The sequence below is a fragment of the Hordeum vulgare genome, chromosome 4H (genome assembly GCF_904849725.1).
Source record: "Hordeum vulgare subsp. vulgare chromosome 4H, MorexV3_pseudomolecules_assembly, whole genome shotgun sequence".
In the NCBI taxonomy this organism is placed as follows: Eukaryota; Viridiplantae; Streptophyta; class Magnoliopsida; order Poales; family Poaceae; genus Hordeum; species Hordeum vulgare.
Window position 1 is genome coordinate 510,476,445 of NC_058521.1, and position 23,727 is coordinate 510,500,171.

Genomic DNA, 23,727 nt, shown 5'->3' on the forward strand with positions numbered 1-23,727 from the left:
CGGAGGCATTCTCTATAGAGTCATCATCATTTTGAGCTTTGAGCTGTGAGTAAATAAAAGTGTGATGATCATCATTATTAGAGCATTGTACCATGTGAGGAAATAAAAAAAAAGAGGCCAAAGAGCCCAAATAAAAAAAATAGAAGGCCCAAGTGCCCCTAAAAAAGGGAAAATATACAAAAAAGAGAAAAAGAGAGAAGGGACAATGCTACTATCTTCTTCCACACATGTGCTTCATAACAACACCATGTTCTTCATGATTGAGAGCTTCTTGCTTTGTCACTACCATATGCTAGTGGGAATCTTTATTATATAACTTGGCTTGTATATTCCGATGATGAGCTTCCTCAAAATTGCCCTAGGTCTTCGTGGGCAAGCAAGTTGGATGCACACCCACTAGTTCTCCTTTTGAGCTTTCAAATACTTATAGCTCTAGTGCATCCCTTGTATGGCAATCCCTACTCATTCACATTGATATCTATTGATGGGCATCTCCATAGCCCTTTGATACACCGAGTCAATGTGACCATCTCCTCCTTTTTGTTCCACAACCACCACCACACTCTATTCCACCTATAGTGTTATATCCATGGCTCGCTCATGTATTGCGTGATAGTTATAAAAAGTTTGAGAAAGTAAGAGTGCGAAAACAATTACTTGGCCAATACCGGGGTTGTGCATGATTTACATTAGTTGTGCGAGGATGATGGAGCATAGCCGAACTATATGATTTTGTAGGAATACTTTCTTTTGGCCTTGTTATTTTGAAAATTCATGATTACTTTCCTAGTTTGCATGAAGTATTATTGTTTTCATGTCAATAGCAAACTATTGTTTTGAATCTTACGGATCTTAACATTCTTGTCACGTGAAAGAAGTTGCAAAGGACAACTATGCTAGGTAGCATTCCACATCAAAAATTCATTCTTTATCACTTCCCTACTCGAGGACGAGCACGAGTTAAGCTTGGGGATGCTTGATACGTCTCCAACGTATCTATAATTTTTGATGGTTTCATGCTATTATCTTGTCAAACTTTGGATGTTTAGTATGCCTTTTATATATTTGTTGGGATTAACTTATTAACTCAGTGCCAAGTGCCAGTTCCTGTTTTTTCCATGTTTTGACCCCTTTCAGAGGAGGATTTTGAACGGGGTCCAAACGGAATGAAACTGCCAAAAAGATTTTTTCCGGAACAAAAAAAGATCGGGGAGCCGCAGAATCAGGGCAGGGGCCCACCAGGGACCCCACAAGCCCTCATGGCGCGGCCTGGGGGCCCGCGGCCACCAGGCTTGTGGGCTCCCTGAGGGTCCTTTGCCCTAGGTTTTGCGCCTATATATTCCCTAAAAATCCCCAAAAAAATGAGGAGATCATCGAAAATACTTTTTCGCCGCCGCAAGCTTCTATCTCCGCAAGATCCCATCTAGGGCACGTTCTGGTGCCCTGCCGGAGGGGGGATTCGGACATGGAGGGCTTCTTCATCAACACCATGACCTCTCCGATGATGCTTGAGTAGTTCACCATAGACCCACGGGTCCATAGCTAGTAACTAGATGGCTTCTTCTCTCTCTTGGATCTTCAATACAAAGTTCTCCATGATCTTCATGGAGATCTATCCGATGTAATCTTCTTTTGCGGTGTGTTTGTCGAGATCCGATGAATTGTGGATTTATGATCAGATTATCTATGAATCTTATTTGAGTTTCTTCAGATCTCTCTTATACATGATTTCATATCCTTCTAATTCTTTTCGAGTTGTGGGTTTTGTTTGGCCAACTAGATCTATGATTCTTGCAATGGGAGAAGTGCTTGGTTTTGGGTTCATACCGTGCGGTGACCTCACCCAGTGACAGAAGGGGTAGCGAGGCACGCATCGTGTTTTTGCCATCAAGGGTAAAAATATGGGGTTTTCATCATTGGTTTGAGATTATCCCTCTACATCATGTCATCTTGCTTAAGGCGTTACTCTGTTCGTCATGAACTGAATACATTAGATGCATGCTGGATAGCGGTCGATGTGTGGAGTAATGTACTAGATGCAGAAAGTATCGGTCTACTTGTCTCGGACGTGATGCCTATATGTATGATCATTGCCTTAGATATCGTCACGACTTTGTGCGGTTCTATCAATTGCTCGACAGTAATTTGTTCACCCACCGTAATACTTGCTATTTTGAGAGAAGCCTCTAGTGAACACTATGCCCCCCAGGGTCTACTCCAAACCATATTTTCAGCCTTACAATTTTTACTTCGTTGCACTTTCCGCCTTCAGATCTCACTTTGCAAACAATCTTGAAGGGATTGACAACCCCTTTATAGCGTTGGGTGCAAGCTCTTTTGTGTTTGTGCAGGTACTCTGGACATGACGAGATTCTCCTACTGGATTGATACCTTGGTTCTCAAATTGAGGGAAATACTTACTGCTCCTGTGCTGCATCACCCTTTCCTCTTCAAGGGAAAAACCAACGCAAGCTCAAGAGACGACAGAGCTTGCGGGGAGATCCTTCTGTCATCTCTTGAGCTTGCGTTGGTTTTTCCCTTGAAGAGGAAAGGGTGATGCAGCATAGGAGCAGTAAGTATTTCCCTCAGTTTGAGAACCAAGGTATCAATCCAGTAGGAGAATCTCGTCAAGTCCAGAGTACCTGCATAAACACAAAAGAGCTTGCACCCAACGCTATAAATGGGTTGTCAATCCCTTCAAGATTGTTTGCAAAGTGAGATCTGAAGGCGGAAAGTGCAACAAAGTAAAAATTGTAAGGCTGAAAATATGGTTTGGAGTAGACCATCGGGGCCATAGTGTTCACTAGAGGCTTCTCTCAAAATAGCAAGTATTACGGTGGGTGAACAAATTACTGTCGAGCAATTGATAGAACCGCGCAAAGTCATGACGATATCTAAGGCAATGATCATACATATAGGCATCACGTCCGAGACAAGTGGACCGATACTTTCTGCATCTATTACTATTACTCCACACATCGACCGCTATCCAGCATGCATCTAGTGTATTGAGTTCATGACGAACAGAGTAACGCCTTAAGCAAGATGACATGATGTAGAGGGATAAACTCAAACCAATGATGAAACCCCCATCTTTTTACCCTTGATGGCAACAACACGATGCGTGCCTCGCTACCCCTTCTGTCACTGGGTGAGGTCACCGCACGGTATGAACCCAAAACCAAGCACTTCTCCCATTGCAAGAATCATAGATCTAGTTGGCCAAACAAAACTCACAACTCGAAGAGAATTACAAGGATATGAAATCATGCATAAAAGAGATCAGAAGAAACTCAAATAAGATTCATAGATAATCTGATCATAAATCCACAATTCATCGGATCTCGACAAACACACCGCAAAACAAGATTACATCGGATAGATTTCCATGAAGATCACGGAGAACTTTGTATTGAAATTCCAAGAGAGAGAAGAAGCCATCTAGCTACTAGCTATGGACACGTAGGTCTATGGTGAACTACTCACGCATCATCGGAGAGGTCATGCTGTTGATGAAGAAACCCTCCGTATCCGAATCCCCCCTCCGGCAGGGCACCAGAACGTGCCCCAGATGGGATATTCCGGAGACAGAAGCTTGCGGCGGCGGAAAAGTACTTTCGATGATCTCCTGATTTTTTTGGGATTTTAGGGAATTTATAGGCGAAAGACCTAGGGCAGAGGAGGCCCAAGGAGCCCACAAGCCTGGGAGGCGCAGGCCCCCCTGGCCGCGGCTAGGGGGCTTGTGGGATCCCTGGTGGCCCCCTGCCCTGATTCTTAGGCTTCCCGATCTTTTTCTGTTTCGGAAAAATAATGTTTTTGGCAGTTTCGTTCCGTTTGGACTCCGTTTAAAATCCTCCTCTGAAAGGGGTCAAAAACATGGAAAAAACAGGAACTGGCACTTGGCACTGAGTTAATAAGTTAGTCTCAAAAAAGATATAAAAGGCATACAAAACATCCAAAGTTTGACAAGGTAATAGCATGAAACCATCAAAAATTATAGATATGTTGGAGACGTATCAGCCGGCTCCTAAGCGCCCGATGCCGGGTCCTCGAGCGAGAGCACGGGCAGGCGGTGCCAAGAAGCGTCGTGGTGCCGGCAGGAGGCAGGTGCCCATGGTCGTGGGGTAAGGGTTCCTCCCCCTTTTGTTCATTTGTCTTGTAGGAAGCCTTGTTCCTTAAGAATGTCGCTCGGCAGAGAGGTGGAGGACGTGGAGGAAGACACCGCCTCCGCAGCCAAGCGGGCCGGCTGGACAGCAGCCGATGCTGCCCAGCGGGAGCTTGAGGAGCAATCCAAGTGCCGGTGAGACGCGGCAGCGGGGAAGACGGTCGAGGGACATTCTCGCCCCAGCCGGGCCGAGAAGCCGGTGGAGAAGCGTACGAAGGCTAGACATGACCCCTCCGTGCATGCTCGCGTGGAGGAGCCAGCTAGCGAGGTGGCTCCGAGACGTGCCCCGAGGGCTGAGGAGGCCCAGCCCTCTGAGCCGGACGCCTCTGCACCGGTCGACCTAGAGGTGATCCCTAACTCCCCCAGGGCCGAGGCGGCGCCCGACGCGCCGGATCTGATCCTGGACGCGCCAGACGTGGCCCCTGATGCACCAGGGGTGACCATGGATGCGTCGGACATGGCCCATCCACCTCCTGTCGAGGAGGCAGCGCCGGCCGGGACATCGGCGGAGCCGGCCGCCGCGCCATCACCTGGAGCCGGCGCCATCGTCATCCCCCACCATGGTCCGGCTGCGCCGGGGGCTGGACTCGGGCCGGGAGCCGTCCGATGAAGTCTTGGCGAGCGGCCAACCTGGCGCGCACGCGAGGCTGCCCGCGGGCACCGTGCTCCACGGTGTCCCGGAGTTGGTGTCGCTGTTTGCCAACAGCCGGTTCAAGGTGGACCAGGTGGCCCGTGTAGTGGGCAGCGATTTGGAGGCGCCTGGAGGAGTGCACCAGGGTAAGTGCCTCATCTTGGTCTTGAATTTTTTCCTTTTCTTCTTCTTGCATTAGTGAGGGCACGGCAGCGCACCCACCGGGTGTACCCACTGAGAATCGGCGCGGCCGAGCATCGGCCGGGCCGAATCTCTTTGAGGTTCTCTTCTTGTTTTGCTTCTTTAGTGGGGGCGCGCTAGCGCACCCACTGGGTGTAGCCCCTAAGAATCGGGCTGGTTATGACTTAACCAGGCCGAATCTCACTTCTGCTTCTTCTTTATTTTGCAGGATCTTTATGATGCCCAGGTGCAGGCTTATAATGAGTTGTGGGCTCAGAGCCAGGCGGCCGATGGCCAGGTTGCCGAGCTCCAAGCCTGTTTGGGCGAAGTCGTCGTGGAGCGGGACGCCCTGCGCGATGCGGGCGGCCGGCTCCAGGAGCAACTGGCTCTTCTCCAGATGGAGAAGAAGGAGCTCGAGGCGGCCAGCCGGGTCGAGCTGGAGCAGCTGCGTGCCTCGCTGCAGGAGAAGGACGCCTCCCACTTTGCCGACTTGGAACGCCTCGCGTCGGCTCATCTCAGGGAGATGAAGCTCAAGGATGCCGCCTTGAGGGAGAAAGAGGAGGCCCTTGTCCACAAGCATACATAGCTGGCCAAGGCCTTAGACTCTCCGGCGACCCTCCAGGAGGAAGTTGCCCGCCTTACTCAAGCGAGCAAGGTGCGGGAGCTTGAGGTCCTCGAGAGCACTCATGAGACTGATGGCGCCTTCCATCGCGAGTCTTCTTTTTATTTTGTCTTGAACTTTCTTGGCCGTCTCCTCTTCTTACTCGTTTTTGCGCCCCTTTACCTGTCTCAGGCCTCTTCCCTGAGATACAGGTGGCAGCCGACACGGCCGTCGAGGTGAGCCGTGAGGAGCGTCGTGCGGCTGGGCACGAGGTAGATGCTACCTCCGGCTGGAGCGTGGAGGAGATCGGAGTGGGCCTCACGGCCCACCCACGCGCCCTGGGCAAGTCTGTGGCTCGGCTCCAGGTCGTAGGCTCGTCGATGGTGGCGGCCCTGTGGCCGGATGGCGTGGAGCCAGCATCGATGAGCTGGCTCGCCCGCTGGCTTGCGGCTGGCGAGGATTGCCTTGACACCTGGCGCGCCTCAGCTGCGCGTGCTAGAGCCTACATGGCCCTGTGCTTGGCCAAGTCCTGGTATCGAAACCTGGACTTGGGCAAGCTCGTCGCTCAGCGCGACGGCTCGGAGGCGGAGCTGCAGGCTGTGGAGGAGGCGCTACGCATGAGGGCCAGCGACATCGCCGAGTACGCCACTTGGGACGAGCTCAACTTGGAGCGGGGTGAAGGCGGCAATGTGATCCCTGACGATCTACACGGCCTTCAGCCCTATGACGCCGATGGCAACTCCGACAAGACGACCCACAAAGTGGATACTGCTGCCGCCTCCAGCGGTGCGGCGTACGCCGACTCCGGTGCGGACGGATCCGGGATCCCTCGCGGAGGAGACGGCGCAACCGCCTCGGGAGCAGCCGGCGATGGTGAAGCCACCACTTCAGGAGCAGCAGCCGGGGCGAGTGATGAGGCCGCAACCCCGTAGTCGGTGTCCTCTTTTTGTTGTGTGCAATTTTCTTGTCAGTCCAACAGTTCCACCCACTGGGGGGGTGTAATGAACCTCGGCCGTGGGCCAATGCATTTTGAATGTATGTATTTAGCATTATATTCGTATTGCCATGCGTGTTGTTTTATATCTTTATCTTTTGATTCCTGGTTGACTTCCTTTTCTCCAATCCCTGTATTCCCAAGTTTCCACCCCGCCAGCCCGACAGCTGGGAGCCGGTCTGTGACTGGGTCGAGGTTTCTGGCCTTAGAATACAAGACTTAGATTTTTTTGAAGCCATCAATACTTATAGATTCAGACATAAACCAGCAGAGGCCGACTTGAATGAGATCATAAAATAGATCAAGCCAACCCGAGCTGACAACCTTTTTGTAGTCAAAATTTGCATGCATCCGACCTTACCTGGCGTCGCCTCGCTAGCCAGACGGCCGGAGCCGGTCTGCAGCTGTTACGAGGTGACCAGGGATCGGTCCGGCATACACTATGTGTTCTTCTACAACATAAGGAAGGCGTCCGGGCGGCTAGCGAGCCCCCGAGCTTATGAGAGCCAGCAAGGGGCTTCGCAGAGTGATCACTCTAGATATGATTTTTTTAAAGAAGCATGAGGCATGCTCTTTTCATTGTATTCATTGGGAATCCCAGAAGAGGGAGAAAGATACATATGTGCATGCTATTTCCGTGCTTGATACTTGCCTTCTAGCAGTAGAACGGGAGAAGCAACGCCGCGTTCCATGGACGTTCCGTCTCCTGGCCGGAGTCGTCCCTCTTGCACTTCCTTGGCTTTTGGGCATCGATCAAGTAGTATGCGTTGTTGTGCAACGCCCTATTAATGATGAAGGGTCCCTCCCATGGGGATGAGAGCTTGTGCTGGCCGGCAGTGCGCTGGATTCTTCTGAGGACCAAGTCTCCCTCTCTGAAAGAGAGGGGCTTGATCTTCTTGCTGTGGTAGTATCTCAGCTTCTGTTGATAGATGGACGTCCGGCTCAAGGCCAAGTCCCTTGCTTCTTCGAGGAGATCCACACCGTCTTGTCTTGCCTCCTTCGCCTCCGTTTCCGTGTACAGGGTGACCCGAGGCGAGTCGAGCTCGATATCCGTAGGAATAATAGCCTCAGACCCGTATACAAGGAAGAACTGAGTGAAGTCGGTCGACTGGTTGGGCGTGTTGCGGAGGCTCCATAGTACAACCGGCAGTTCTTCGATCCAGCAGCCGTCCGACCTGACAAGTGGTGCTACCAGTCTTGGCTTGATGCCGGCCAGGATCGGGCCGTTGGCCCTCTCCGCTTGGCCATTTGACTGGGGATGTGCCACTGATGCCAAATCGAGCCGGATGCCTACCTTGGAGCAGTAGAGCGCCAGAGCGCCTTTGGCGAAGTTGGTGCCGTTGTCGGTGATGATGCTGTGGGGGACGCCATATCGAACAGAGATGTCCGTGATGAACTTGACAGCCGTGGGGCCATCAAGTTTCTTGATAGGTCTGGCCTCGATCCACTTGGTGAATTTGTCGACGACTACCAAGAGGTGGGTCATGACACCACGAGCCATCTTGAAGGGCCCCACCATGTCCAGCCCCCAGACGGCGAACGACCATGACAGGGGGATGGTTTTGAGGGCCGAAGGCGGCATGTGGCTCTTTGCGCTGAATAATTGGTAGCCTTCGCATTTATCGACTAGATCCACGGCCTCCTCGAGGGCCGTGGGCTAGTAGAATCCGTGGCGGAATGCCTTGGCCACTAGGGTTCTAGAGGCGGCATGATGCCCGCACTCCCCCTGGTGAATGTCTCTGAGGATCTCCCGTCCCTTTTCTAATTCGATGCAACGCTGGAACATGTCAGTCACGCTATGCTGCACCAGCTTGTGATTGATGATGGCGTAGGCTGCAGATCTGCGCTGGGTCTGCCTTGCCTCCGCCTCGTCTTGAGGAAGCTCGCCGCGAAGGAGGAAGGCCAGGATAGATAGAGCCCATGACGGAGCCGACACAAGGGCTGGCTCCACCTCGACCTGACTGTTAGGGGCTTCTGCAGCCCCCGCGCTTGATGAAGCAACAGTCGTGGGCTCGAGACGAGGTGTCTGTGGTGCTGTCAAAGCAGCTGGCTCACTATCTACCTCCATGACGTGCACCCACTGGGTGTCGAGACGACAGGATTCGAGGCAGGGCGGAGCCAGAATTGTTGTTGTAGCCGGTGCCGCTATTGGAGTCGGCATGGCCAGCATAGCCGGCACAGGAGTTGTAGCCGGCGTAGCTGGTGGAGCCGACGGCTCTTGCACCGTAGATTCAGCCGGTGCCGCTATTGGAGTCGGCATGGACAGCGTAGCCAGCCCAGGAGCTGTAGATGGTGTAGCTGGTGGAGCCGACGACGCTTGCACTATAGAATCATTCGGCACGAAGATCGATGCCGACTCTGGAGACGGCCTGATAGACGGCTTGTGGAGTTGCTAGAGGGAGACGCCCGCTGGGATAGCCTGTCTCATGGAGCCAATTTTGGCCAGTGTATCAGCCGCCTCGTTGTCTGCTCTGGGAACATGGTGGAACTCGCAGCCCTCAAAGGGACCACTGAGCTGCTGGATGAGGAAGCGATAGCTTTCCATGTTGGCGTCCCTGGCGTCCCATTCGCCAGAAACTTGCTGCACCACCAAGTCTGAGTTGCCGAAGCATATGAGCCGCCGGATGCCAATCTCCTTGGCGAGCCGGAGGCCGTGAGACAGTGCCTCGTACTCGGCGACGTTGTTGGAGGCGGCGAAGTGGATCTGGAGAGCATACTTGAGCTGGTCTCCTTTCGGAGACGTCAAGACGATGCCGGCTCCCAGACCAGTCCGCATCTTTGAGCCGTCGAAGTGCATCCACCAATGCATGGAGTCTAGAGGTGGCGGCTCGAACTGGGTTTTGGCCCAATCGACTAAGAAGTCGGCCACCACCTGATATTTGATGGCGGTGCGAGGCTCGTAGCGGATATCGTGGTCCACCATGGCGATGGACCACTTGACGATCCTGCCCATTGCATCACGGTTGCCCATGATTTCTGAAAGTGGAGCAGTGCTCACCACAGTGATAGCATGCTCTTGGAAGTATTGCTTCAACTTCTTTGCAGCAAGGTAAACACCATAACACATTTTTTGGTAGTGGGGATAGTTCTGCTTGGAGGCGGACAAGACCTTGCTGAGGTAGTAGACATGGCGCTGTACTAACAGTACCTTGCCCTCCTCCTTGTGTTGAACTACCAACACTACGGTAACCACGCGGGTGGTCGCGACAATGTATATGAGTATGGGTTCCCTTTCAGCCGGCGCTGCCAAGATTGGCAGGCTCGAGATGACCCGCTTGAGGTCGCGGAAGGCTTCATCCGCCTGGTCGTTCCACTCGAATTTCATCGCCTTCTTCATGAGTTGGTAGAGTGGAAGGGCCTTCCCGCCGAGCCGGCTGATGAACCGGCTAAGGGACGCCAGGCAGCCGGCAAACTTCTGGACGTCTAGGATTCGAGCCGGCCGCACCATCCGCTTGATGGTGCCGATCTTCTCGGGGTTCGCCTCGATGCCACGAGCGGACATGAAGAACCCCAAGAGTTTGCCGCCTGGAACCCCAAAGACGCACTTCTTCGGGTTGAGCCGGATCTTGTACTCGCGCAGGTTGGCGAACATCTCCCGCATATCGTTGATGAGGCTAAAGTGCTGCTTCATCTTGACGACGATGTCATCCACATAGACTTGGATGTTTCTGCCAATCTGTGGCAGTAGGCACTGCTGCATGCAGCGTTGGAACGTCGCACCAGCATTCTTCAGACCGAACATCATGGTGGTGTAGCAGTAGGCCCCAAAGGGCGTGATGAAGGAGGTCTTCAGGCGATCAGCTGGATCCAGCTTGATTTGATGATAGCCTGAATAAGCATCCAGAAACGATAGCAATTCGCAGCCTGGAGTGGAGTCGATCACTTGATCTATCCTAGGCAACACGAAAGGGTCTTTCAGACAGGCCTTATTCAAGCTAGTGTAGTCGATACACATTCGCGAGGTGTTGTTCTTTTTCAGCACCAGGACTGGATTAGCCAACCAGTCCGTGTGGAAAACCTCCATGATGAAGCCGGCTGCAAGGAGCCGGGTAATCTCTTCTCCAATTGTGCGCCGCTTCCCCTCGGCGAAGCGGCGCAAAGGTTGTTTTACCAGCTTTGCATCCGGTCGCACGTGAAGTTTGTGCTCGGCGTACTTCCTCGGAACACCCGACATGTCCTTGGCGGACAATGCAAAGATGTCCCGATTCTCATGGAGGAAGTCGATGAGCTCGCCTTCCTATTTGGGGCTAAGTCCATCCCCGATGGTGACGCATTGCTTGGGATTGGCAGGATCGAGTTGTTGGGGAACGTCGCATGGGAAACAAAAAATTTCCTACGCGCACGAAGACCTATCATGGTGATGTCCATCTACGAGAGGGGATTTCCGATCTACATACTCTTGTAGATCGCACAGCAGAAGCGTTAAGAAACGCGGTTGATGTAGTGGAACATCCTCAAGTCCCTGGATCCGCCCCGCGAACCATCCCACGAACCGTCCCGTGATCCGTCCCACGATCCGCTCCGATCTAGTGCCGAACGGACGGCACCTCCGCGTTCAGCACACGTACAGCTCGACGATGATCTCGGCCTTCTTGATCCAGCAAGAGAGACAGAGAGGTAGATGAGTTCTCCGGCAGCGTAACGACGCTCCGGAGGTTGGTGATGATCTAATCTCAGCAGGGCTCCGCCCGAGCTCCGCAGAAACGCGATCTAGAAGAAAAACCATGGAGGTATGTGGTCGGGCTGCCGTGGCAAAAGTTGTCTCAAATCAACTCTAAAACCCCACTATATATAGGAGGGAGGGAGGGGAGGAGGAAGCCTCAAAACCTAAAGGTTTGGCCGAAATTGGAGGTGGAGGAGTCCTACTCCAATCCTACTTGGAGTAGGATTCCACCTTCCCACTTGGAAACTCTTTCCACCTTGTGTTTTTTCCTTCTCAAACCTTATGGGCCTTAGTGGGAACTTATTCCAGCCCACTAGGGTCTGGTTTATCTCTTCCCATAGCCCATGAGACCCCTTGGGGCGTGACACCCCTCCTGATGGTCCCCGGCACCCCTCCCGGCACTCCGAGTACACTACCGATGAGCCCGAAACTTTTCCGGTAATGCACGAAAACCTTCCGGTAACCAAATGAGGTCATCCTATATATCAATCTTCGTTTCCGGACCATTCCGGAAACCCTCGTGACATCCGTGATCTCATCCGGGACTCCTAAAAACATTCGGTAACCAAGCATATAACTCAAATACGCATAAAACAACGTCGAACCTTAAGTGTGCAGACCCTGCGGGTTGGAGAACTATGTAGACATGACCCGAGTGACTCCTCGGTCAATATCCAATAGCGGGACCTGGATGCCCATATTGGATCCTACATATTCTATGAAGATCTTATCGTTTGAACCTCAGTGCTAAGGATTCATATAATCCTGTTTGTCATTCCCTTTGTCCTTCGGTATGTTACTTGCCCGAGATTCGATCGTCAGTATACGCATACCTATTTCAATCTCGTTTACCGGCAAGTCTCTTTACTCATTCCGTAATACAAGATCCCGCAACTTACACTAAGTCACATTGCTTGCAAGGCTTGTGTGTGATGTTGTATTACCGAGTGGGCCCCGAGATACCTCTCTGTCACACGGGGTGACAAATCCCAGTCTCGATCCGTACTAACTCAACGAACACCTTCGGAGATACCTGTAGGGCATCTTTATAGTCACCCAGTTACGTTGCGATGTTTGATACACAAAAAGCATTCCTCCGGTGTCAGTGAGTTATATGATCTCATGGTCATAGGAACAAATACTTGACACGCAGAAAACAGTAGCAACAAAATGACACGATCAACATGCTACGTCTATTAGTTTGGGTCTAGTCCATCACATGATTCTCCTAATGATGTGATCCCATTATCAAGTGACAACACTTGCCTATGGTCAGGAAACCTTGACCATCGTTGATCAACAAGCTAGTTAAGTAGAGGCTTACTAGGGACAGTGTTTTGTCTATGTATCCACACATGCACTGTGTTTCCAATCAATACATTTATAGCATGGATAATAAACGATTATCATGAACAAAGAAATATAATAATAACTAATTTATTATTGCCTCTAGGGAATATTTCCAACAGTCTCCCAATTGCACTAGAGTCAATAATCTAGTTCACGTCACCATGTGATTCCAACGAATCCAACACCCATATAGTTATGGGGTTTGATCACGTCTTGCTCGTGAGAGAGGTTTTAGTCAACGGTTCTGAAACTTTCAGATCCGTGTGTTCTTTACAAATCTTTATGTCATCTTATAGATGCTGTACTATGTGCTATTCGGAAATGCTCCAAATATCTACTCTACTATACGAATCCGTTTCACTACTCATAGTTATTCGGATTAGTGTCAAAGCTTGCATCGACGTAACCCTTTACGACGAACTCTTTAACCACCTCCATAATCGAGAAAAATTCCTTAGTCCATTTAGTTAATAAGGATAACTTTGACCGCTGATCAGTGATTCAATCCTGGATCACTCTGTGTACCTCTTAACAGACTTGCTGCAAGGCACACATCAGGTGTGGTACTCAGCATGGCATACTTTAGAGTCTACGACTAAGGCATAGAAGACGACCTTCGTCTATTCTCTTTATTCTGCCGTGGTTGGGTTTTGAGTCTTACTCAAATTCACACCTCACAACGCAACCAAGAACTCCTTCTTTGCTGATCTATTTTGAACTCCTTCAAAAACTTGTCAAGGCATGCATCTTGTTGAAACTTCTATTAAGCGCTTTCGATCTATCTCCATATATCTTTGATGCTCAATGTTCAAGTAGCCAATCCAGGTATTCCTTTGAAAACTCCTTTCAAACAACCTTGTATGCTTTACAGAAATTCTACATTACTTCTGATCGACAATATGTCAACCACATATACTTATCAGAAATTCTATAGTGCTCCCACTCACTTCTTTGGAAATACAAGTTTCTCATAAACCTTGTACAAACCCAAAACCTTTGATCATCTCATCAAAGTGTATATTCCAACTCCGAGATGCTTGCACCAGTCCAATGAAGGATCGCTAGAGCTTGCATACTTGTTAGTATCTTTAGGATCGACAAAACCTCCTGGTTGTATCACATACAATGTTTGCTCAAGGAAACCGTCGAGGAAACAATGTTTTGTCTTCCTATGTGCAATATTTCACAAATAATGCAACAACTACTAACATAATTCCAACAGACTTTTAGCATCGCTATGAGTGAGAAAGTCTCATCATAGTCAACTATTTGATCTTGTCAGAAACATCTTCGCGACAAGTCGAGCTTTTCTTAATAGTGACTTATCACCATCATCGTCTGTCTTCCTTACAAAGATCCATCTTTACTCAATAGTCTTACTACCATCAAGTAGTTCCTCCCAAGTCTACACTTTTTTTATATATGGATCCTCTCTCGGATTTCATGGCCTCAAGCAATTTGTCGGAATCCGGGCCCACCATTGCTTCTCCATAACTCGTAGGTTCACTGTTGCTCAACAACATGACCTCCAAGACAGGGTTACCGTACCACTCTGCAGTAGTACGCGACCTTGTCAACCTACGAGGTTTGTAGTAACTTGATCCGATGCTCGATGATCACCATCATCAGCTTTCACTTCAATTGGTGTAGGCGCCACAGGAACAACTTCCTGCGCCCTGCTACACACTAGTTGAAGTGATGGTTCAATAACCTCATCAAGTTCTACCACCCTCCCACTCAATTCTTTTGAGTGAAACCTTTCCTCGAGAAAGGATCCATTTCTAGAAACAAACACTTTGCTTTCGGATCTGAGATAGGAGATGTACCCAACTGTTTTGGATATCCTATGAAGATGCATTTATCCACTTTGGGTTCGAGCTTATCAGACTGAAACTTTTTCACATAAGTGTCGAAGCCCCAAACTTTCAAGAAACGACAGCTTAGATTTCTCTAAACCTCAGTCTATACTGTGTCATCTCAACAGAAATACGCGGTGCCCTATTTAAAGTGAATGCGGTTGTCTCCAATGCATAACCCATAAACGATAGTGGTAATTCGATAAGAGACATCATAGTATGCACCATACCAAATAGTGCGTGGCTATGACGTTCAGACACATCATCACACTATGATGTTCCAGGTGGCATGAACCGTGAAACAATTTCCACATTGTCTTAACTGCGTACCAAAACTCGTAACTCAGATATTCATTTCTATGATCACATCGTAGACAGTTTATCCTCTTGTTACGACGAACTTCACTCTGAAACAGAATTGAACTTTTCAATATTTCAGACTTGTGATTCATTAAGTAAATACTCTTGTATCTACTCAAATCGTCATTGAAGTAAGAACATAATGATATCCACAGTGTGCCTCAGCACCCATTGGACTGCATACATCAAAATGTATCACTTCCAACAAGTTACTATCTTGTTCCATCTCAATGAAAACAAGGCCTCGCTCATGTGGTATGATTTGCATGTCACAAGTGATTCAAAATCAAGTGAGTATAAAGATCCATCAGCATGGAGCCTCTTCATGCAATTTATACCAACATGACTCAAGTGGCAGTGCCACAAGTAAGTGGTACTATCATCATTACCTTGTTTCTTTTGGCACCAATATCATGAACATCTGTAACACTACGATCGAGATTCAATAAACCATTGAAGGTGATTATTCAAGCAAATAGAGTAACCATTATTCTCTTTAAATGAATAACCGTATTGCAATAAACACGATCCAATCATGTTCATGCTTAACGCAAGCACCAAATAACAATTATTTAGGTTTAACACCAATCCCGATGGTAGAGGGAGTGTGCGACGTTTGATCATATCAACCTTGGAAACACTTCCAACACGTATCGTCACCTCACCTTTAGCTAGTCTCCGTTTATGCCGTAGCTTTCATTTTGTGTTACTAATCACTTAGCAACCGAACCGGTATCCAATACCCTCGTGCTACTAGGAGTACTAGTAAAGTACACATCAACATCATGTATATCAAATATACTTCTTTCGACTTTTGCCAGCCTTCTTATCTACCAAGTATCTAGAGTTGCTCCGCCTCAGTGACCGTTCCCCTCATAACAGAAGCACTTAGTCCCGGGCTTGGGTTTAATCTGGGGTCTCTTCATTAGTGCAGCAACTGCTTTGCCGTTTCACGAAGTATCCCTTCTAGCCCTTGCCTTTCTCGAAACTTAGTGGTTTTACTAACCATCAACTATTGATGCTCCTTCTTGATTTCTACTTTCGCGGTGTCAAACATCGCGAATCGCTCAAGGATCATTGTATCTATCCTTGATATGTTATAGTTCATCACAAAGCTCTCACAGCTTGGTGGCAGTGACTTTGGAGAACCATCACTATCTTATCTGGAAGATCAACTCCCACTTGATTCAAGCGATTGTCGTACTTAGATAATCTGAGCAGACGCTCAATGATTGATCTTTTCTCCTCTACTTCGTGGACAAAGAATCTTGTCGGAGGTCTCATACCTCTTAACAAGGGCACAAGCATGAAATCACAATTTCATCTCTTTAGAACATCTCTTATGTTCCGTGATGTTTCAATACGTCTTCGGCGCCTTGCTTCTAAGCCATTAAGTATTTTGTACTGAACTATCGTGTAGTCATCAGAAACGTGTATGTCGTATGTTCACAACATCTACAAACGACGCTCGAGGTGCAGCACACCAAGTGGTGCATTAAGGACATAAGCCTTCTGCGCAGCAACGAGGACAATCCTCGGTTTTTACAGACTCGGTCTGCAAAGTTTGCTACTATCAACTTTCAACTAAATTTTCTCTAGGAACATATAAAAACAGTAGAGCTATAGCGCAAGCTACATCGTAATTCGCAAAGACCATTAGACTATGTTCATGACAATTAGTTCAATTAATCATATTACTTAAGAACTCCCACTCAAAAAGTACATATCTCTAGTCATTTGAGTGGTACATGATCCAAATCCACTATCTCAAGTCCGATCATCATGTGAGTCGAGAATAGTTTCAGTGGTAAGCATCTCTATGCTAATCATATCAACTATACGATTCATGCTCGACCTTTCGGTCTCATGTGTTCCGAGGCCATGTCTGCACATGCTAGGCTCGTCAAGCTTAACCCGAGTGTTCCGCGTGTGCAACTGTTTTGCACCCGTTGTATGTGAACGTTGAGTCTATCACACCCGATCATCACGTGGTGTCTCGAAACGAAGAACTGTCGCAACGGTGCACAGTCGGGGAGAACACAATTTCGTCTTGAAATTTTAGTGAGAGATCACCTCATAATGCTATCGTCGTTCTAAGCAAGATAAGGTGCATAAAGGATTAACATCACATGCAATTCATAAGTGACATGATATGGCCATCATCATGTGCTTCTTGATCTCCATCATCAAAGCACCGGCACGATCTTCTTGTCACCGGCGTCACACCATGATATCCATCATCATGATCTCCATCAACGTGTCGCCATCGGGGTTGTCGTGCTACTCATGCTATTACTACTAAAGCTACGTCCTAACAATATAGTAAACGCATCTGCAAGCACAAACGTTAGTTTAAAGCCAACCCTATGGCTCCTGCCGGTTGCCGTACCATCGACGTGCAAGTCGATATTAACTATTACAACATGATCATCTCATGCATCCAATATATCACATCACATCGTTGGCCATATCACATCACAAGCATACCCTGCAAAAACAAGTTAGACGTCCTCTAATTGTTGTTGCATGTTTTACGTGGTGACCATGGGTGTCTAGTAGGATCGCATCTTACTTACGCAAACACCACAACGGAGATATATGAATTGCTATTTAACCTCATCCAAGGACCTCCTCGGTCAAATCTGATTCAACTAAAGTTGGAGAAACCGACACTCGCCGGTCATCTTTGAGAAACGGAGTTACTCGTAGCGATGAAACCAGTCTCTCATAAGCGTACGAGTAATGTCGGTCCAAGCCGCTTCGATCCAACAATACCGCGGAATCAAGAAAAGACTGAGGAGGGCAGCAAAACGCACATCACCTCCCACAAAAACTTTTGTGCTCTACTCGAGAAGACATCTATGCATGAACCTGGCTCATAATGCCACTGTTGGGGAACGTCGCATGGGAAACAAAAAATTTCCTACGCGCACGAAGACCTATCATGGTGACGTCCATCTACGAGAGGGGATTTCCGATCTACGTACCCTTGTAGATCACACAACAGAAGCGTTAAGAAATGCGGTTGATGTAGTGGAATGTCCTCACGTCCCTCGATCCGCCCCACGAACCATCCCACGAACCGTCCCGCGATCGCTCCGATCTTGTGCCGAACGGACGGCACCTCCGCGTTCAGCACACGTACAGGTCGACGATGATCTCGGCCTTCTTGATCCAGCAAGAGAGACGGAGAGGTAGATGAGTTCTCCGGCAGCATAATGGCGCTCCGGAGGTTGCTGGTGATCTAATCTCAGCAGGGCTCCGCCCGAGCTCCGCAGAAACGCGATCTAGAGGAAAAACCGTGGAGGTATGTGGTCGGGATGCCGTGGCAAAAGTTGTCTCAAATCAGCCCTAAAACCCCACTATATATAGGAGGGAGGGAGGGGAGGAGGCAGCCTCATAACCTAAAGGTTTGGCCGAAATTGGAGGTGGAGGAGTCCTACTCCAATCCTACTTGGAGTAGGATTCCACCTTCCCACTTGGAAAATCTTTCCACCTTGTGTTTTTTCCTTCTCAAACCTTATGGGCCTTAGTGGGAACTTATTCCAGCCCACTAGGGGCTGGTTTATCTCTTTCCATAGCCCATGAGACCCCTTGGGGCGTGACACCCCTCCTGATGGTCCCCGGCACCCCTCCCGGCACTCCCAGTACACTACCGATGAGCCCGAAACTTTTCCGGTAATGCACGAAAACCTTCCGATAACCAAATGAGGTCATCCTATATATCAATCTTCATTTCCAGACCATTCCGGAAACCCTCGTGACGTTCGTGATCTCATCCGGAACTCCGGAAAACATTCGGTAACCAACCATATAACTCAAATACGCATAAAACAACGTCGAACCTTAAGTGTGCAGACCCTGCGGGTTGGAGAACTATGTAGACATGACCCGAGTGACTCCTCGGTCAATATCCAATAGCGGGACCTGGATGCCCATATTGGATCCTACATATTCTACGAAGATCTTATCGTTTGAACCTCAGTGCTAAGGATTCGTATAATCCTGTATGTCATTTGTCCTTCGGTATGTTACTTGTCCGACATTCGATCGTCAGTATACGCATACCTATTTCAATCTCGTTTACCGGCAAGTCTCTTTACTCGTTCTGTAATACAAGATCCCACAACTTACACTAAGTCACATTGCTTGCAAGGCTTGTGTGTGATGTTGTATTACCGAGTGGGCCCCGAGATACCTCTCCGTCACACGGGGTGACAACTCCCAGTCTCGAGCCGTACTAACTCAACGATCACCTTCGGAGATACCTGTAGAGCATCTTTATAGTCACCCAGTTACGTTGCGACGTTTGATACACACAAAGCATTCCTCCGGTGTCAGTGAGTTATATGATCCCATGGTCATAGGAACAAATACTTGACACGCAGAAAACAGTAGCAACAAAATGACATGATCAACATGCTACGTCTATTAGTTTGGGTCTAGTCCATCACATGATTCTCCTATTGATGTGATCCCGTTATCAAGTGACAACACTTGCCTATGGTCAGGAAACCTTGACCATCTTTGATCAACGAGCTAGTCAACTAGAGGCTTACTAGGGACAGTGTTTTGTCTATGTATCCACACATGCACTGTGTTTCCAATCAATACAATTATAGCATGGATAATAAACGTTTATCATGAACAAAGAATATATAATAATAACTAATTTGTTATTGCCTCTAGGGAATATTTCCAACACGAGTGGCACCTGCTTGGTCTCTTTGGCCGGCTTGAAGGAGCCCTCACCGACCGACTGGGACGGAGGAGAAGGAATCGCCGGCTGCTCGGTAGCCTGGGCTACGAGCCGGTCGATCTGCCGCTTCTCCTCAGCGATCACGAGGGCATCGGCGAGGCGGCTGCTATCTTGGGCGCACTCGAGCGACTTCTTGTAGTCGCCGGCAATGGTGATGATACCCTTTGGACCCGACATCTTCATCTTCAGGTAGGTGTAGTGCGGAATAGCCATGAATTTGGCCATAGCCGGTCTGGCCAGCAGCGCGTGATACGGGCTGCTGAGGTCCACTACCTCGAACCATATGGACTCTCGGCGAAAGTGAGCCTTGTCGCCGAAGAGGACGTCCAACTGGATTTTGCTGATAGGCGAGCAGGACTGCCCAGGCACGATGCCATGGAAGACAGTGTTGGTCGGCAGGAAGTCCGTCTCCTTGAGCCCGAGCTTGAGGAGAGTGTCAAGGTAGAGGATGTTGATGTTGCTGCCGCCATCGACCAGCACCCGGGAGAACCGGCAGGTGAGCCTCTTGGAGGCAAAGGTGGGGTCGAGGACGAGCGTGTATGAGCCCGGGTTGGGCATCACCGCAGGATGGTCTACCCGGCTCCATGTGATTGGCCGGTCGGACCAATGCATGTACTGGGGAACCGGGGGAACCATAGTATTCACCTCGTGCTGTCTCTGGCGCAAGCTATGCTTGTCGCCGCCTTCACTGGTGAAGACGACAAATGCCTACGTCTTGATAGGGGTAGTCGTCGCGAGGCGGCGGCGGCGGAGCCGGAGCAGGACCATGAGCCAGTGCATGAGGCGCAGCCTGCGCACCTGGGGCAGCCGGCAGGCCATCCCCTTGCGACAGCCGGCGCGTGAAGCTACACTGTCGAAGGGTGTGGTTAGACGGTTGTGCCCCAGAATGTATCTTGCAGGGGGCGTCAAGGAGTTTCTTGAAGGTTTGCTTGGGTAGCCAGTTTGCGTTGCTCCTGTTGGGACGCTTCCGCTGAGGGCCGGCTTGAGGAGCCGACGTCTCGCCCTCTGTTGACGCGCAACTATTCCTGACTTGATGCCTCCACGGCAACGGAGCCAGAAAAGAGCTGCTCCCAATTGCTCAACAATTAGAAATTGTCTTGCAATAGCCCACCAACGCGTGGGATCGAGGCAGTTTTCGAGGGTAGAGTATTCAACCCAAATTTGTTGGTTCGCACGACGGGAAGTGAAAGAATACTCTCAAGTATTAGCAGCTGAATGTGTCAGATTCAACCACACCTGAAAGATTAGTGTCTGCAAGCAAGGTGTCAACAGCAAAGTAGTATGATAACAACGGTGCCAGAAACGATCTGTTGACGGCAGACTATTCCTAACTGTTGTATCAATGGCGCCAGAAAAATATTGTAGCAGGTAGCAGCAGTGTAACGAGTAACAACAGTGGCAAGGAACAGCAGTAGTGAAAACAGTAGCAAGTAGCAACAGTAGCAAGTAATAGCAGTAGCAAGTAGCAGCAGAGCAAAGCAAGTAACAGCAGCAGCAAGTAACAGTAGCAGCAACAGTAGTAACAGCAGCAGAGCAAAACAAGTAACAACAGCAGCAACAGTAGTAACAGCAGCAGAGCAAAACAAGTAACAGCAGAAGTGGGACAAACTCGTAGGCAATGGGTCGGTGATTTGTCGGATGATATTCATCATGCAACAGTTATAACACGAAGAGATATGTGGCTAGCTCCCGTTCGTTAATGTGATGTAGGCATGCATTTCGTGTGTAGTCATACGTGCTTAGGGAAAAGAACTTGCATGACATCTATTGTCCATCCCTCCCGTGGCAGCGGGGTCCAAAAGGATACTACGGGATATTAAGGTTCTCCTTTTAATAAAGAACCGGACCAACGCATTAGCACTTGGTGAACACATGAACTCCTCAAACTATGGTCATCACCGGGAATGGTTCCGGTTATTGTCACTCCGGAGTTGCCGGGTCATAACACATAGTAGGTAACTACAACTTGCAAGATCGGATCTAAAACGCATATATATTGGTGACAACATAATAATTTCAGATCTGAAATCATGGCACTCGGGCCCTAGTGACAAGCATTAAGCATGGCAAAGTAGTAGCAACATCAATCTCAGAACATAGTGGATACTAGGGATCAATCCCCGTCAAAACTAACTCGATTACATGATAGATCTCATCCTACTCATCACCTCCCAGCGAGCCTACGAATAGATTACTCATGAACGATGAAGAGCTTCATGGAATTGGAGAGGGAAGAAGTTTGATGATGACGATGGCGACGATTTCCCCTCTCCGGAGCCCAAAACGGACTCCAGATCTGCCCTCCAGATGAAGAACAGGATGTGGCGGCACCTCCGTATTGCAAACGCGATGAAATCTTCTCTCCTGATTTTTTAGGGACGAAAGGGAATAAATAGAGCTGAGTTTGGGGGCGGCAGAGCCACGTGGGCCCCACAAGCTTGGTTGCCGCGGCGACAGGGCTTGTGACCCATTGTCCTGTCCCCTCCGATGGATCTTTGCGCAGGTATTTTTCATATTTTCCAGAAATATTCTCCGTAAATTTTCAGGACGTTCCGAGAACTTTCATTTCTGCACAAAAACAACACCATGGCAATTCTGCTGAAAACAACGTTAGTCCGGGTTAGTTCCATTCAAATCATGCAAATTAGAGTCCAAAACAAGGTCAAAAGAGTTTGGAAAAGTAGATACGATGGAGACGTATCACCCTCCACGCTGGCTACCAACTTGTTGTTGGAGCGTGAATCCATCTGATCCGCCTTGCGCTCGTTGTTGTTCTGGCCGCCTCGACCGTCTCCAGCCGGCTTGGGAGTAGCCGGCGTGGGGACAGCCTTGTCCGAGGCTGTCACCTTGACGTGCATCGCCGAGTCGGCCATGGCGTATTTGTCCGCCTTGGCCATGAGCACCGCCAGAGAGGTGGGCTCGGAGCACATGAGCTTGTGCTTGAGGAGGGTGTCGTCTCAACAACCGTCGATGAAGTACTGGATGGCATCTACCTCATGCACCTCCTCACAAGAGTTGCAAAGCTCCGTCCATCGAGTGACGTAGTCGCGAAGGGGTTCGTCAGGCCTCTGGACGCACATGGCCAGCTCGCGAGGTCGGCCAGGGCGCTTGTAGGTGCCAGTGAATTTGCAGACGAACGCCTCCTCGAAGTCCACCCACGAGTTGATGCTGCCGGCCGAAAGGCTGTTAAGCCAAGTCCGAGCCAAGACGGCCAACATGAGTGGCACGTAGCGGACTGCTACGCACTTGTTGCCCGTGGCAATGCCGACGGCTGTGGTGTAGTCGATCAGCCAGTCCTCTGGCTTGGCAGTGCCATTCTACTTGGGCGTGTCCCGTGGCAAGGTGAAGCCTCGGGGGAATGGCTCTCCTCGGATCCGGGGGCCGAAGCAGGCCGGACCGATGGGACCGTCCTCCTCCAGGAGGGCTGACTGGGCCAGGGTGATGAGACGCCTGCGGGCGTCTTGGTCACCCTGGGGAATACGAGCGCCGATCCGAGCAGTGAGAGGAGAGGCACCTCGCGAATCGGAGACATGGGTCCTCCCCGGGCGAGGAACCTCACACACCGAATCACTCTCGTCGCCCCCGCGACGCCTGCTCGAAGTGTGCTCGCTGTGGCACTGAGAGCGCCGGTCCAGACTCCCCTCGCCCCTCCGACCGGAGGTGCGATGCGAGGAAGATCCCTCCGCGTGGTGTTGACCGCTAGGGTTGCGGCGTGCTCCAGGGTTGGGTCCCGGAGACTCTGACTGGGCCTGATCGGGGTCAAGCCGAGTCTATTGTTCGTTGGCAGCGTCAAGGAGATCCTTGACCCGCTTCTCCTGGAAGGCGCGCTCCTCGCCCTCCAAGCTTGTCATTTCTTCCATGGCCGCCTGCGCCGCTTGCAAGTTAGCCGCGCGGGTCTCGTAGGTGGGCTGGTTGCCGCCTAAGATCTCAGCAATGAACCAGCCGCGGCCGCGGACCGACCCAAGCCGGCTAGGGGCCTCAGAAATCAGAGTGAGGCCGTATGCGGAGTTATACTCGCGCTGCGTGGCCTCCATCAGACGCTTTGCCGAGGCGACGGCAATGCCCTCCTCCAAGATATGCTTGCGAGCCTCCTCCAGTGAGGCTCGGGCGTCGTTAGGGTTTGCGGAAGCAGCGATGGGTGTCTTCAGGCCGGCAATAGCATCTTGAA